Source organism: Physeter macrocephalus, unplaced genomic scaffold, assembly GCF_002837175.3.
Source record: "Physeter macrocephalus isolate SW-GA unplaced genomic scaffold, ASM283717v5 random_902, whole genome shotgun sequence".
Lineage (NCBI taxonomy): Eukaryota > Metazoa > Chordata > Mammalia > Artiodactyla > Physeteridae > Physeter > Physeter macrocephalus.
The window spans coordinates 1-7,926 of NW_021146193.1; the positions used below are offsets into that span (position 1 = coordinate 1).

General features: G+C 48.9%; 1 long non-coding RNA gene across 6 annotated transcripts in view; it reads left to right on the top strand.

The window, feature by feature from the left end:
• Window positions 1-810: 810 nt before the first annotated feature.
• The window catches only part of LOC114485260 (uncharacterized), a 24,954-nt gene continuing 17,838 nt past the window's right edge, over window positions 811-7,926 (top strand). For all 6 annotated transcript variants that reach the window (XR_003678753.2, XR_003678755.2, XR_003678750.2 and 3 more), the window contains exons 1-2: window positions 811-970; window positions 4,589-4,673. This is a non-coding gene — a long non-coding RNA (uncharacterized lncRNA). The remainder of the gene's footprint in view (window positions 971-4,588; window positions 4,674-7,926) is intronic.

Sequence of the window (7,926 nt, forward strand, 5' to 3'; positions counted from 1 at the left end):
CGTGCTCCGCAACGGGGAGGGCCCCAACAGTGGGGGGCCCGCGTACCGCAAAAAAAAAAAAAAAAAAAAAAAAAAAAAAGATAATGGAAAGGAGGAAGTTACCCATTGATCATACACCTATAGAGTCAAGTTTTGTTCATTGCCAGATGGCAAACCCATCTTCTTCTCCCATACTGCCCCCCAGCTGCTGGGTACCTTTTATGGTATATCTGAAGGTTGGGATAACACGTCCCCTCCAGGTCCTAAAGACCTGGGTTAAGAAGCGAGAACAGAATTTTCTACAACAGTAAGGAGGGTGCTCCCCATTTAGGTGGGCAAGTGTATTAGATAAATAGGAAGATAGGTAAGAAATCCAGAACCATAAATTTCTAGTTGCAGAAGCCTCTTGAGGGAGCAAAGCCCTTTTGTGAAAATTACAGGAAGCACAGTCTTCTCCAGTGGAATTTGGATATCAAGGTTCTAACCTCAGCATTGCTTTTCACTGCAAGTCACGCACCTTTTCTGGGACTGTTTCTTCACTGGAAGTTTGAGGAGACTGTACGAGATGATCTCTAAGTTCCCTTCCAGCTTTAAATTCTCTTTTGTGATACTTGCCAGACTTGCTTTACTGGCCCTAGAGCATCCTCCTCAGCTCCTCCTTGAGCTGCTGCGCCCTCGTCCCGCACCAGAGGGCGCTGCAGGCGGGCCCGGGGCAGCGTGCTGGTGGGCGGAGTGGCAGAATCAGGGGCGACTCCAAAAGGCGCGGTGATTGGCCGCGGCCGGGGCGGAAGGGGGCGTAGAGAGACGGGAGGGGAGGAGCTGCGCGGTGACGTCACTCTGGTGGGGGCGGGGCAGGCCGCGCAGCGTGTGACGCCGCGGCCGCCGCGGCCGCCGCGGATCTGGGGATTAATGGGAAAAGTTTTGGCAGGAGCCGGAGGATTCTACGGAGCCCGCGGGACGGCGGCGGTGGCGCGGAGGGCAGCCACGACAGGTCAGTCCGGGTCCGGGGAAGCGGGTAGGCAAGCAGCGGAGGGAAGCAGCGGGCCCGGGCTGAGGCGGGCATCGCGGCTGGGGCGGAAGGCCCGGCGGGGAGTGGAGTGGGGAGAGTCGCAGGGGTCGGCGGACCGAGCGGCTGCCGCTTCCTGTTGATTTGGCCCGGGCGGGTCGCGGTCGTCCGTTGCTCTCCTGGCACCCCGCCCCGCTTCCCCTGCTCCCCCAGCCTTTGGACGCCCATCAATATTTGAGCCCGAACCACGGGCCTCCCCCCAACCCCCAGACTCTGTGCCCCCTTTTGGGCCTCGTGTCTCCGTCTCCTCCCACTTCTGTGTTCTGAGAGCCCGATCTCAGGCTCTAGGTCCTCTTCCACTACCTACCCTTGCCTCTGATCTCTTCTTTCATATCTTCTCTGGTGTCCCCAAATTCATTGCCCTCTCTACCCAGGGTCTCCTTGGAGATCTTCTCTGTCCCCCTCGTTATCCTTGTCTCCTGTCTTCGTCCTCCCATCCTTGCCCTGTGTCTTCCCTCTCTTTACCCATCCCTGTCCTCTCCTTCTCCCGTTGCCTGGCCCCTCTCAGTATCACCCCTCCCCATCATCTTCCTCGCGGTGTTACTGGGCTTTTTCAGCCCGTGCCTGCAATCCCTGTCTACCTAAGCCCCTCCTACCCAGGTTCCCCCCAGAAGCCCTGTTTCTGCCCCATTCTCTGATTTCTTTCCAATCAGCCATGCCCTCTGCATTCCTGTCATCCACCTCCCCTTCCTTCCCAGTTCCTTGCCTCTGCTTCTGGGAGAAGCATTAGCTGCAGACACTACTTTGCTTTCCCATGACCCGCAGTTGAGATACCCGTGGAGTGGGCGTGTGGGTGTTCAGCCCCTGATTGAAGTAAGGCGCTGAATGTCTGAGGTAAATAGCAGGTAATGTTTGTGTGGGAGAATTTACTGGGGTGTTGCATCAGGGATAATGTCCAATTTGTAGACCATTCTTCCAATCTCAGCTTTAGTACTTCCCCTTTATGGGTCTGTTGGCTTCCAGGAACCTTTGAGGAGAGACCAGCCGCTGAATTGGGTGTATGCCAGGGGTAGCTGGAGGCCTCATCCAACTCTTTTCCCTTTCCAGGAAACAGGGCTTTGTGGCTTTACACTCTGGATGTACTGTACACATTTAAACCATGATACCTCAGCCTATCTCTGCCCTGATTCCCACCCTCTACCCTATGCCCTATCCCAGAGAGCTAAGAGAAGTCTCTAGAATCTGTGCCCCAGAGAATGCCTGTGGTCCTCAACCTTTTCCTCTGTACTGGCTCCAGAACATTTTTTTTCCTGTTTGAGTTTTGAAATAGATTGCCAGCCTGATAGCCCTGGGGCTGGCAGGTATCTGTCCCTTTTGTTATTGGTGGCTCGAACCACCTGCTGATTTTTCCCTCTCGCATCTCTGAATGTGTCTGGGGCTTCTGATGTCGATAACTGAGCAGGTTCTCTTGAAGGTTCTTCTCCCTCTGTTTTCCTTGGGAGCTTCATTTCCTGTGGCTCTAAGAGAGAGAGGCTGACACTGAAGTCCTGTTCCCTTTGCCCAGGCGTAGCCAGTCAGTATCTGCCTGGACAGGTTGTGGAGCTGCATTAGGAAGATGGTGTCCTAGGAACTTGAGTTGCTTCCAGTCACAGAGATCATCCTCTCTGTGGCTAGAGAACCCACCACCTTCACGGTGCTTCCGGATCTTTAACCTTCTTGCCAGGCTGAAAGTTCTTTACAGATGCGTTCAATTCGAGCTCCTTTATTTGGCATTGGTCCCCTAGAAAGATCTTCAGGAAATAACATATCCTATGTTTCTGCCCAATCTGATTTTGGAGGATTCTGAAAGCGTGACCCACTCTCAGTTCAGAAATGAAGGCCTGTTATTTCACTGGGCTCCGGGTTTCTAGGTCTCCTCTTTTGAGGATCGTGCTCTCTGTCTTTGAGCCAGAATTGGACACAGAATTGGCAGCCTTCAGGAACTGTGGTGGAGAGCCAACTGAAACAGCCAGACCAGAATTTAAAGTTTTGGAACCCTCTTGTGCACAGACCCTTTTCTGTGAAAGGAGTAGGGTCGTGGATGGCTGAGCCAGTGCCCTCTCCACTAACCCTCTGAGCCCTCTCCTAAGCAGCACTTGGGCGGTGGGGGGAGTAGGGCAGACTGGACCAAAAGGGGTTCCTTGTTCCAATGGAAAACATCCCTTTGGGGCTTTAATGGGTCATTCTGATGAAGTTGGGGTTGTGTATTTGGTGGTAATTTAGTCCAGCCTGTGGCTCCCCAGGACTTTACCTGACTGTTTGGAGCCGTTTGCTACTCCTCTGTCTGCTTACGCATTGATACTGCTCTCTACTGAGGCAGCAGGTGAGAAGGGCTTGAGAGGACGTCAGGCCCAGTCCTTGGGGAGCAGCTTGTGCACCAGAAGCTCTGGCCAGATAGCTTCTTGCAGTTTGTCCACCACGTCATCTTCAGCGTGGGTAGTCATGATCATCAATTACCAAGTGCCCATTCGGTGACTTTTGCAGAGCTTGGGTCAGCCTGCCTCTCTTTTTCAAAGGGGTGGGCAGACAGGCCCCTGACATTATTCTACAGATGGTGTAGCCCATTAACTCCTTAGTTTAATGAACCGCTCGTTTGTTTGGCTGCCTTTCTCCTTGCTTTCCTCCTTCTTTGGTGTGTGCCTCCACCTACTCAGGAAGAATTGCCCTCACTCAGCCTTCCAGCCTCACCTGTGGTCCCTCAGACCCCATCCTCCAGGGCCTGGTGAGAGGACAGCCATTGTTGGGCACTGGCCTGGGAAGCTGGTAGGCCTCTTCTTTGGATAGAATGCAGATGTCCTGGCTGTTGCGCAAGCTGTCCTCAGGGCCTGTGGCTCCTGGCATGTCCTGGGATGGTGCAGCTTCTCTCAGCAGGTTCTGGCCCTGTCGCTTCTAAAGGCTTCAGCTGTATTCTTTCACCAAATACAGAGGCCCACCTCCTAGGGTGTTACCTGCGGACTGGGAAGCTAAACTACAGGCCCTCCTTTGTGCCTTTGGATCCAGAGGGAGGAGCTACTTGCAGCTGAGTTCTGTGGTGGCAGGAGGGCTAGGCACTTGCTTGAGCCTGGCAGGGAGGAAACGGCCCCTTGTATCAGGTTGCAGATACGTGGGTCTTCTTCCTTGGCATATGGTTCTTGGCCTTCACAGCTCAGAGGCTGGTGATTAGGGTGTGACTCCAGTGCCATCTCCACCAGGCTTTGGTCAAAGAATCAAGCATGACTCAGGGCGTCAGCATTTAGGAGCTGCCACCTGTGTGGGGGGGTGTTGGGCTTTGGCTTCTTCTTCACCTTGCCAGCTCCTCCTGCCCCACGCTGATAGAATCAGCAAAGCCGGTGTCTGCTTACTTGGAAGTGAGCAGACTACTTCCAGGGTTGGGAAATATTTGCTGACTCAGGCTCAGAATCACAACATCTGGGTGGGGGGGGCAGGGGTGAGGGACAGAGGAGGAGCCAGCTTGCCTTAGGAGCACTCTCTGAGCCCTGATGTTTAATTACAATGTATCAGAGCTGCTTTTCTGACCCCTGGTGCCCCTCAGCTAAAGATGTTGGCTTTCTTTCTATCCTGCAGCGTTGCGTGGTGTTTTGGGGTATGCACGTGGTACTCACTCAGTGGCTTCTTTTCACCGACAGATGAGGACAGATGCACCAAAGAGGTAATCCCATTTTCCTTACCCAGGGGCCTCTGTCAACTGATGGACACATCTCAGATGAAATGGTTTCACTAGCTCTGAGTCCCAGATCCCAGGAGCCTGTCACTGCATCTGGTACTTGCACATAGTGGGCACTTATTAAATAATTATTGATTCTATGGCTTATGTGGTTTTTTTTGAGGAGTATTAAGATTTTAACCTTTACACCCACTGAAACATAGACTCCATAAGGGCAGGGACTTATTTTGTTTCCTGTTGTGTCTAGGACAGTGTCTGGCACAGAGGAGATGCTAAGTATTTGTTGAATGAATAAATGTACAAACTTTCCTCTCTACCCATATTATTCGGGTGCCAGGCCACAAAGATAGTGTCCATCTTTTTCTTTCATTTATATAACAAACGTTTTTGAGTGCCTGCTATGTGCCAGGTACATTACTGGGCACTTGGAACATGATGATAGTGAAAAACCAGATTCTGTCCCTGTCTCATGGGTCTGTAGTTTGCTGGCATGTATGAGAGCGAGCTGGGCATGATACACGGAATTGTTTCTTCCATCTCTGCTGGGATATCGGGTCCTCACGAGAGTCAGAACAGTGCTCTGTGCTTTGCATTGCTGTTTCCCTGTTTGCTCTCAGGATGCCTGGCAGGTTTTGTAAATTCTCAGAAGGGGAGCTCCAGGGAATTTGATGTTCGTTGTCCCGATTATCTGGGAAGCCAGGCCATGGTGAGGTCCCTGCTGGGGGCCAGGGGAAACGTGGGGCTCCTCTCTGATTTGTTTTAGTCTCTGAAGCTCAGTGGTTCTACTATCTGTTTATGGGCTTCACTTCCCTTTCTCTGCCTTTAACACCCCGTGAGTTTTCCTGTTGCCAAACACGGTGCTGAGCCCATGTGTCTGTCAGTCTGCAGGGGTCGGGTTGTTTGTGGATCTTGCAGGAAGGCCTGAGGCGGGGGCCCCTCCTGTTCTGAAACCCATACCAAGTTCTTTCCTCTGAAGGAAATGTGAAGGCGGAAGAAGGAGGGTTTGGGAGGCTTCTGAGGTTCTCTGAGAGGAGACGAGAGAGAAGTTCCCCCTGAGCAGGGAGAGCTGCTGCGTTGACTCGATTCTCTTTGTCGTTTGTTTGAGCAGCAGTTAGCCACAGTGGCACCTATTGTCCATGTCCAGGGTCGGTTGTCCTGTTCACCCCTTAGCTTTGAGCTCCCAGCCCCAGCTACAAGTTTTCTTTCTTAGTTCCCACTGGCAAAGATGAGGCTATAGCTTTATCAGATTTTTTCAGTGTTAATCTCAAAAAACTGGTGTTGTCATCTTAGTCTTTCCCATCTGAGGCACTTTTGTGGGCCAGGTGCTGTGACAGATGGTTTCAGACGTAGTCCTTGGCTGTCCCCATGGCCCAAGTGAGTGGAACCTAGTTGGTGAGAGAAGACATATGCACAGAAAGATTTTTTAGACATTAGAGACTCAGTGGGTACTAAAAACATGGTGCTGTACAAGGATACTCATTTATAGGAGCAAGTCATCCCTGAGAATTGGCTTTGTTCCTGAAGAAACTGGGTGTCAGATTGGCCACCTTGAAAGAAAGCTGGTTTATTTTGAAGTCAACTTTATGCTCTTAAAAACTGTTAAGGGAGCTTCCCTGGAGGCACAGTGGTTAAGCATCCGCCTGCCAATGCAGGGGACACGGGTTCGAGCCCTGGTCCGGGAAGATGCCACATGCCACGGAGCAACAAAGCAGGTGCGCCACAACTACTGAGCTTGTGCTCTAGAGCCCGAGAGCCACAACTACTGAGCCCGCACGCCTAGAGCCCATGTTCTGCAACAAGAGAAGCCACCGCAATGAGAAGCCTGCCCACCGCAACAAAGAGTAGCCCCTGCTCACCGCAACTAGAGAAAGCCCACACGCAGCAGCGAAGACCCAACGCAGCCAAAAATAAAAAAATAAATTAAATAAATTTGTTTAAAAAAACTATTAAACAAAAAAATTGTTAAGGACCTCAAGAACTTTTGTTTACCATATTAGAAATTAAAACAGGCAGTTTTAAAAATTACAAATTTATGAATTCATTTGATATAATAATAAATCCATTACATTTATCATAAATGACATTTTTAATGAAAAATAGCTATTTTCTAAAACAAAAATGTTGAGAGGAGTGACATTGTTTTACATTTTTGCTAATGTCTGGTTTAATAGAAGAGAACTGGATTCTCATAACTGTTTCTGTGTTCAGTCTCTTTAAGTACATTGTTTTAGCTGAAGGATATGAAGAAAATCTGGCTGCACACAGATATGTAATTGAGAAGGAGAGGGATATTTTAATAGCTTTTGCAGATAATTGTGGATATTCTTCTTTGTTACTATACCAAAACTGGATGAGTGTTAGTTTCTTAAAGGTTAGTTGGAATGTGGAGTCTGAAATCTTATCAACAAACTTTTCATACTTTGTGACATTATAATCCATTGGCCCATCTTGCACTTTAAATGGATCTTTTACTTTGAATTGGTCATTGGGAAATAATTGGTTTACTGAGTTATATAGATCTAAATGTTGACATGCTTCATTTTACAATGTCAGTAAATCATATTAAGACCACTGATCTCATCAGAAAAGCCTTCAAGTATTGGGAAGCTGTGACGCTCACAGTGGTGGATACAAGTTTTCCATAATTTGAATTTTCTCTTGAAAGCTTGATTTTTATTGTTGGTAACATCCTGTCAGTTTCTTTTCTTGAAGTGACAGTCTCCTTCATTCATTTTCAAGAGAAAGTTTGTCAAATACCCAATCTAAATAATCATAATTTGTCTATTATTCTTTTCTTTCAAGTAAAAATGGTGTTTCATGAAAAAAAGTGGCTAGCTTAGCTTGCAACTCAAACAATTGCACAATTGCTTTTTCTTGAAACAATCATGGAACTCCTATTTTGTTACATAGGATATTTAAAAGACATGTACTCCGGGGACTTCCCTGGTGGTCCAGTGGTTAAGACTCTGGGCTACCACTGCAAGGGGCACAGGTTCATTCCCTGGTTGAAAAACTAAGATCCCGCATGCTGTGTGGCATGGCCTGAAAAAAAATAAAAATAAAAATAAAAATAAAAATAAAAGACATGTACTCAAGCGTCATGATTTAATAAAGTTAGTTTTTATTGGCTCATCTAGGACATTCTTTTTTCTTTTTTTTTTTTTTTTTTTGCGGTACGAGGGCCTCTCACTGTTGTGGCCTCTCCCTTTGCGGAGCACAGGCTCCGGACGCACAAGCT